Here is a 7,558-nt window from a genome sequence, read left to right as displayed (position 1 = left end):
GTGTCCTCTGCCCATTTTAATATTGGGTTATTTGTTTTTTCGGTGTTGAGCTGTAGAAGTTCTTTATAAATTTTGAATACTAACCCTTTATCAGATATGTCAGTTGCAAATATCTTCTCCTGTTTAGTAGGCTGTCTTTTAGTTTTGTTGATTATTTCCTTCACTGGCAGAAGCTTTTTATTTTGATGTAGTCCCAACAGTTTATTTTTGCTTTTATTTCCCTTGCTTCAGGAGACATATCTAGAAAAATGTTGCTATGGCCAATGTCAGAGAAACTACTGCCTATGCTCTCTTCTAGGATATTTTTGGTTTCACATCTCATATTTAGATCTTTAATCCAGTTTGAGTTCATTTTTGTGTATGGTGAAAGAAAATGGTCCAGTTTCATTTTTTTGCTTGTAGCTGTCCAGCGTTCCAATATCATTTTTTGAAGACATTATCTATTTCTCATGATATATTCATTCCTCCTTTAATTGACCATATAATTTCAGGTTTATTTCTGGGTTTTTATTCTATCCCGTTGCTCTGTGTGTCTATTTTTATAGCAGTACCATACTGTTTTGATTACTACAGCTTTGTAATATAATTTGAAGTCTGGAATTGTAATACCTCCAGTTTTATTTCTCTTTTTCAATATGGCTTTGGCTATTTGGGGTCTTTCATTGTTCCATACAAATTTTAGGATTGTTCTACTTCTGTGGAAAATGCTGTTGGCATTTTGATAGGGATTGCATTAAATCTGTAGATTGCTTTGGGTAGTATAGACATTTTAACAATATTTGTTCTTCCACACCATGAGCATGGAATGTCTTTCCATTTCTTTACATCATCTTGAATACCAATTTAATTTCAATAGTACACAAAAACTTTGCACCTTGTTGATGTACAGCTTTGCACCTTCTTAGACGTACAGCTCTGTTCCTTCTTCCCTTCTTTGTGCTTTTATTGTTATATAAATTACATTTTTATACATTTATTGCTTTTAGTAGTTGTCTTTTAAGTCAGAAAAAAGGACTACAAACAAAAATATATTTGTTTTTTTCATATTTATTTATGTAGTTATCTTTATAAGTCTTTGTTTCTTTGTGTGAACTTGAGTTACTGTCTAGTGTCCTTTCATTTCAGCCTTGAATACTCTTTTTATTATTTCTTGTAGTTTAGTCCTTGTATTCACAGATACTTCTAGTTTTTTTCTGGTAATGTCAGTTGTGTCTTCATTTTTGAAGGATAGTATTGCTATATATAAAATTCTTAAATGACAGTCTTTTTTATTCAGCACTTTAAATATGTAATCCTTCTGGCTTCCATAATTTCCTGTGAGAAATCAGATATCTTACTGAAGATCCCTTGAAATGATGAGTTTTTTCCTTGAATTCAAGATTCTCATTTTGTCTCTTTGACAATTTGACTACGTTATATCTATGTGTGCATCAATTTGAGTTTATCCTACTTGGAGTCTGTTGAGCTTCTTAGATGTATAGACTATTGTTTTTCAAATTGAAGATGTGTCTGGTCATTACTTCTTCACATCTACCCTCTGCTTCTTTATCTTCCTCCTCTTCTTCTGAAACATATGTTAGATGCCTGATGGTGTCTCATGGGTCTCTTAGGCTCTATTAATTTAGACATGATTTCCCTTAGTTCTTTAAACATATTTATAGTAGGTGATTATTTTTTTAAATTTTGTCATGTTTATTTATTTTTGAGAGACAGAGAGAGACAGCGCGTGCGTGGGGGAGGGGCACCCAGAGAAGGAGACACAGAATCGAAGCAGGTTCCAAGCTCTAAACTGTCAGCACAGAGCCTGATGCAGGACTCAAACTCACAGACTGCAAGATCATGACCTGAGCTAAAGTCAGACGTTTAACCAACTGAGCCACCTGGGTGTCCCTATAATAGGTGATTTAAAGTTCTTCTCTAGTAGTTCAGCATCTAGGCTTTTTCAAGGACAGTTTCTATTAACTATTTTTCTCCCTATGTATAAGGCCATGTTTTCTGTGGGTTTTTTGAATGCCTCATAATTTTAATTGAAATGTGGACATTTAAAAATATATAATGTGGCAATTCTGGAAGTCAGATACCTACCCCCTCCAGGGCTTATTATGATTGCTAAGTTTTGTTTTGTTTTGTTGCTCTTTTTTGTTGTTTTTAATGACTTCTGTGTACTAATTCTGTGAAGTCTATATAACTTGTTCTGTTTTTACTACTTATATCTTTCCTTGGTTATCTTTGTAGTCAGCTAATGTTTGGACACAGATTTCCTTGAGTGCCTGAACTAATAAGTCTTCTATCTTTTGTTTATGGTTTCTATATGTATATTGGGACTCTGACAGTTTACCATCCTGCCTTCGCCTTCACTTCTTGATTGCACAGGCCCTCTTGGTTACACAGAGGTGAGAAAGAAGGGTTTTCTCACTTTTGTTTTGTTTTTTTTTTTTCTGGACATGTCTATAATCCTGCACAGGCATGGCCCTCTAGATTCCCAGAAATATGTTGGTGCTTTTCAAATTCCCCTATTAACATCTCATTTCCCAGATATTCTTTTAAAGTCTTTTGGCCATCATCTTGTTTGCCTCAACTGGTATTCCTGCCTCAAGTAGCTTCAAAGTTAAACAATTTACTGTGATGGTTTTTGATAGGCACCCTGAGAATAGGGCTGTGATTGCTTGAACAAGCTCAAAGTCTAGTCAAATAATGACAAGTCCTATGAGTAAGGATTTTTCTAGCAAATTCCAGATTTGTCAAATAGTGACAATTTTGGGGGAATGGAACATTTTAAGGAGCTTCAAACCTGGTCAGCCCCCTTCAGTGTCTGCTAGGCTGCTGGTTTTCAAGGATACTGTGGAGCTGTCAAGATAAGGATGGGAATAGGGCAAGTTAAAATACACTGTTCTAACCAAGTTTCAGCAGTTTTTCTCGAATAAAAACTCCTTGGATTCTTTCAAATTAACTTTCAAAGTTCTAAAAAAGTTGATTTTGATAATTTTTGCCTATGCTCTCACTACTCTTAGAGAGGAGTGAATTTTCAGAGGTCCTTAACTCTGCCATTCTGGAGGTCTCACTCCCCCAATAGTATTTAAATGATAAGGTAAACATTGTTGTTTTAACCAAAATTACATTGTATTGGCAGAATGGGGGTTGGGAAATAAAGGTTTGAAGGGTGCTTTCATGTGATATAAGCCGGGGTAGAGAGAAAATTAAATCTTCATCTTTTTCAGTGGGAATTTAAGAGAAAATGCCCAAACTAAAAATCAGAAGTTGGCATTTCAACAGTATCATTTAGAGACAATGCAAGGAAACACTAAATTAATCAGCTTAAGTCCTTTTCTCCCTGGCTGCTTGAAGCTTGGCTGCCATCATGAATGACATGGTAACTATTCAGACCAGGAAGTTCACAACCAACTGACTACTTCAGCAGAAACTACTTCAGCCATTGATATTCTTCATCCTGGAAAGTCAACAGTACCTAAGATAGAAATTTGGGAAAAACCAGTCAAAATTTACAAGACCATATGAGATGTTATCTTTGTATCTGGATTCAGAACCCATGTTGGTGATGGCAAGACAACTGGTTTTGGCATGATTTATATGGTTCCTTGGTAAAAAAACAAAACAAACAACCAAAAAAAAAACCCCACAGACTTGCAAGGACTATATAAGAAGAAAAAGATCTCAAGAAAACAGCAAAAGGAATGCAAGAACAGAATGAAGAAAATCAGGGGAACTGCAAAAGCCAATGCTGGTGCTGGCAAAAAGTGAGTTAGAGACTGGGCAACAGAGGAGTAAAAGATTCTGCAGTGACTTTCTCTGTGGCGACTGTGAAGGTTTTTTTATGAGGGGATTTATAAACCAAGAATTTTAGAGTAAACAAAAAGGGACACCTGGGTGGTTCAGTCAACTGAGCATCTGACTTCAGCTCAGGTCATGATCTTGGCGTTCATGAGTTTGAGCCCCACTGCTATCTAGCAGTTGTCAGCACAGAGCCTCCTTCAGATCCTCTGTCATCCTCTCTCTCTGCCCCTCCCCTGCTTGTGGTCTCTTCTCTCTCAAAAATAAACACTTATGAATGAATGAATGAATGAATGAATGAACGAACGAACGAACGAATGAATAAATAAAATAATCAGCTTGGAAAGGTAAAAGAGGTTGCATTTTGTGAGAAGCAACAGAGAGGCTAGGATGCAGGCATGAGATAGATCACCAGCAATCTGCTTGATGCTACTGCTGATGCTTCAGTTAGATCACCTGATGTCATATGTATCATTACAGGCCACAGAGAAAAGGTTTTGATGATGATGGGGAAGTGCCTGGTGAGCTCCATGACAAGAATCATGTCATTGTGGCATTCTGCCTAATCCACTTCTGAGGACTGGTTCAGTGTTCACTCCTGGTTCCTTGTGTTGCACAAAGAAGTAACCCCCAAAGTTCCTTGCCTCATGCCTTAAAAGAGCCTTTTATCTCCTTCCCCTGGGCTCATCTCTGGTGCCAATGAAGTGCAAGAATCCACTGGATCTACCCAGTACCCATGTGCCCTCAGAAGCTTATTGCTTCGTAGGTCTTGCAAAGTGCAGCTTGCTAGTAGGCAAGTGCCATTAGCATAGAACCACTCACGGGCTGACTGTGTGCTCTGTGGCTTAAACTTTGGATGTTACCACTGCATTCCTAGATTCTGGCTTCCCCAGTAGCTGCTTGGACAGACTAGATGGCACAATCTGAAAATGCTGAGGAGTTGATATTTAGTGAAGTAAACTTGACCATTCTTTGACAAGAACTGTAAGATAACTTCTTCATTATTCCTATGACTTCTCTGAAGACAATCCCATAAGGCCAAGCAATCTGCTGCACTTACCACAAAGCCAAGACCCGCTAGGTAATGAACACCCTGCTAATCATTCCTCATGTTTCACTCCTTTACTTTATTTTTTCCTACTAGATTCCTAGGATTGCATTACAAAAAAATATATAGAATATAAGTTTTTCCCTTGAACCCTGTTATCTAGGGATCCCAAACAAGGAGACTGTGGTTTTTCTTAACATGTCTATAAAACTATTATTCTTTGTACAGTGGGGACATATATAACGTTGATTAAAAGAGAATCTTAATATTAAAGAAAAAAAATGGGAGAGGAAAAAAGATACTAGACAGTGTGCTGCATCTAAATGAGAAAGTAACCCAGAAAGAAGATAATTGATTCAAAACACATGGAATTGATCAGAAGAGCAGTCCTAGAAAGGTAACTGAGGCATGGCTCTAGAGTAGAGCAAGAAAATGGAGGTCTACAGGAGGGAGGTCAGGAAAATGACTTTTAAAACTGTGTACATTTATTACTTTCATTGTGTTTAAGCTAATTAAAATAGGTGGATCGTTTCCAGATGTTTGCTGAACTATATGGTATAATTCTAGAATTGGGCAGCGGCATGCAAAAGTACAAGACAAGTGGCCAACAGAGAGCCATAGTGAGCATGGCAGGGCCTTCTAAGGAGAAGCAGAGCAGCATGCAGTGCGTCAGTATGAGTTGGAGCAAAACCATCATCAGGTTCAGAATTAACTATAGATCAGAGGTTCATGGACAGACTGGAAATTGATGGGTAGTGTCTCAGGGCTCAGACAGTGAAACTTGACATAGACTAAGTTGCCACAAAGAGCTGAGATGGACCAGACAGGTTCCCCGGCAAATGTTTTGAGTACCAGAAAGTCAGGGATCTAATTAAGATTAAAAATGGATCAGGAATTTAGGCAAGGAATCAAATAACAGGAACACAACACTCTTGACAAAAACAAGCAAACAAAACAAAATTTGGCATTCTAAAGACATTGTGACTCAGGTCAGGGACTATTTCTGAATATAGGAACCAGCCGCCTTTATTATCTACCTTGAAGCTTTCAGCTGGAGTCCTTGAGGGTAGGTTAGATCTCTTGACTGGAGTGGGGAATGAGGAAGCAGCATTTCTGGTATAATATAAATCATATCTTAGTGATGTATGTCATAAACTTTCAATAAAATGGCACAGTTAACATTTTATGTGTTTGATAAATTGAAGCTGGTATTCCTTCCATCTCCAGAAGTGTATAAGTCACTATTTTGAGCCAGAAGGAATAAAAAAACCCATTTTCTTTTGGGATATTTTTCTAGAACTGATGGCCTCTACAACAATAATCAAAATTGCTTTCCCACATAGTTTTATAAGGGACACAGTGGAGGGTGGCAAACCTTTATCTAATCTAAATCACCCCTTCTGGATGTGAATGTTATTCGTATGCAGAAGTAGAAGAATAATCTCCATTGTGACCTCTCTTCTCTTGTCCCAATTCATTCATCCATGGAAATGATGGTCAGAAATGGATTCTTAGATCAGTTGTCCATCTTCACAGGGAAGTTTAAGTAATTAAGAACTTAAGACTTAAGTACACCTCTAAAACATTCTAAAACTCTACAAGGGACCAGGGCTATAAGGTAAACAGGGCATAGTGACTGCCCTCAGGAAGCTCACATTCTAGTGAAGAATGGAGGCAAGAATACAACCCTGTTCCTCACTGTGATGAGTGCTCTAATTAGGATAAGGACATAATGTTTTAGAATCCCTGTGGGGAGTGTCTAACCTAATCTTAGGGATAGGAAAGCTTTTTGGAGTAGATTTTATTCAAAAGGGTTATTGCAATCAGGGGAAGGTGACTGTTGCAATAGGGAGAATATGTAGACTATAAGATCTTAAAGTTCATGCAGTATTTTTTTTCTTTTTATAGGGATGGGGGAAAAAGCTAGAAGGAATCAGGTATGGGATAGTGGGATGAGTTAAGTATCACCAGACAATTATCAGGGAAGGTCTTTTCTTACAATCAGCTGATCATGTGGAGAAGTTGTTAAGGAGGGTTGTTTTGCCCCAAAGCCCAAGGGTGAGGCAAAGTTCAGGCATATAGCAGAAGAAGAGAAGCCTGACTAAAGTTTGTCAAGTGAAGCATTTTGTACAGATTGGCCAGTGGGGACACACAGTTCAGCTAGTCATTTAAGAAGCAAAGATCAAGAAGAGGAGGGTCTGTCTCTAGCCTTGTCATAGGTAAACAAGGAAGGCGTCTAAGAAGGAGAAGACTGGCTCTTTGCAGTAAGCCTTTTCCTGGAGCACAAAAGAATTGGAGTTGGGGGATTTATTGTATCTTTTTCTAGGAGTAGAAGGCTCAGGTAAAGTTCAATATTATCAATGCCTGAACTGATACTATTAAGCATCAGGGGACATTTGAGATGGGGGAGCCGCCTTGAGTCAGGATAAACATGGCATATTAGAGGCATATGACAAATCTGTGCAGTTGACCTTGGAAGTAGGAAATTGAAGTCTACTGCAGTAATTCAGAAAGAAAGGTTCACTTGAATTAAGGAGTGGTAGTCAAGTGCCCAGATAAATGTTGGCCTATGAGATGGAGTAAGCTGTTGTAAAGGGAAATCTAGGCAATGTTAGCTAAAAAACAACCAAAGATTTACTAAGGAAGACTGCACCTCAGTTGAGAAAGCAGCCAAAGGAGTAATCAGATCAAGAGGGTGGACGCTCCGTTCGATCTGAAATA

General features: G+C 38.0%; 1 pseudogene; it reads left to right on the top strand.

Annotated features, from left to right (window-relative positions):
• Positions 1–3,202: 3,202 nt before the first annotated feature.
• Positions 3,203–3,956, top strand: LOC145715502 (small ribosomal subunit protein eS24 pseudogene; annotated as a pseudogene).
• Positions 3,957–7,558: the final 3,602 nt, after the last annotated feature.

Source organism: Panthera onca, chromosome A1, assembly GCF_046562875.1.
Source record: "Panthera onca isolate mPanOnc1 chromosome A1, mPanOnc1 haplotype 2, whole genome shotgun sequence".
Classification (NCBI taxonomy): Eukaryota; Metazoa; Chordata; class Mammalia; order Carnivora; family Felidae; genus Panthera; species Panthera onca.
This window is presented reverse-complemented; position numbering and strand designations above follow the sequence as displayed.